We start from the raw sequence: 855 nt of genomic DNA, 5'->3' as shown, positions 1-855 counted from the left end.
TAGGTACTTAGAGAAATTCAAAAAATGCCTTAGCATCACTATACTAGCGGCTTACCTCCTTCAGTCGAGGTCAGGGCTCCACTATGGCTTCTGCCCTTAATATCAATTATATCTTACTAGTTTTGCCGTGAACTATCTTACACTTTTCTTTAATCGATTCTAAATGTGGCCATCACACTGCTATTACCGACTTCCTTTTATCAAGGAATTAGTAATCCCTTGACCTTACTCTTAATATGCCAATGTTCGTAGGCCGCACAACTATTCTTGTGCTATTTGGAGGAAGTGCGTTCCATTTTAGTCATAATCTTTTTTGCTCTTGGCTTACTCTATTCCATATGTGCCATTGCACTAACACGCACTTACAATCTCTTTTTGTCATACTGGTTTCGTACCCTTTTTCACTTCCCAGGGGGTCACCCATCTCAGTGCTACTCTCACCCAAGCACGCTTAACTTCGGAGTTTTGACGGAATCCGGTGCAGTAGTACGGGTATAGTTGCGTCTATCCCTTATGGCTCATTTGAAGTTTAAGTGTTCCCATTTATATACGATTGCATCGGTTGATTTTCTCTTACGCTTGTAATTCTCTTGTCCATTTCCCCCTTTTAGGGTGTACCCATGTCATCCTCCGTTTATTTTCAGCTATTCACACGCGAATGATTCTACTCCAATATTTTTAACATACTGCACCATGTCCACATCTTCTGTTAGATCTTCCATACGTTTGATTGCTCTTATAAGAACCCCTAGCACAACTATAGGGTGCTTTGGTATTCGCAATATATCATATAAAATCTCATCTGACGGTTGGTACTCGAGTAACATCCATAATATAGTAGTGCATTCAAAGCCA

General features: G+C 40.4%; 1 pseudogene; it reads right to left on the bottom strand.

Moving 5' to 3' along the window:
- Nucleotides 1-386: 386 nt before the first annotated feature.
- LOC129901805 (5S ribosomal RNA) lies at nt 387-506 on the bottom strand (annotated as a pseudogene).
- Nucleotides 507-855: the final 349 nt, after the last annotated feature.

This window comes from Solanum dulcamara, chromosome 8, assembly GCF_947179165.1.
Source record: "Solanum dulcamara chromosome 8, daSolDulc1.2, whole genome shotgun sequence".
NCBI classification, from domain to species: domain Eukaryota; kingdom Viridiplantae; phylum Streptophyta; class Magnoliopsida; order Solanales; family Solanaceae; genus Solanum; species Solanum dulcamara.
Note: the sequence above shows the minus strand (reverse complement) of the source record. Positions and strands in the feature narration are given on the sequence as shown.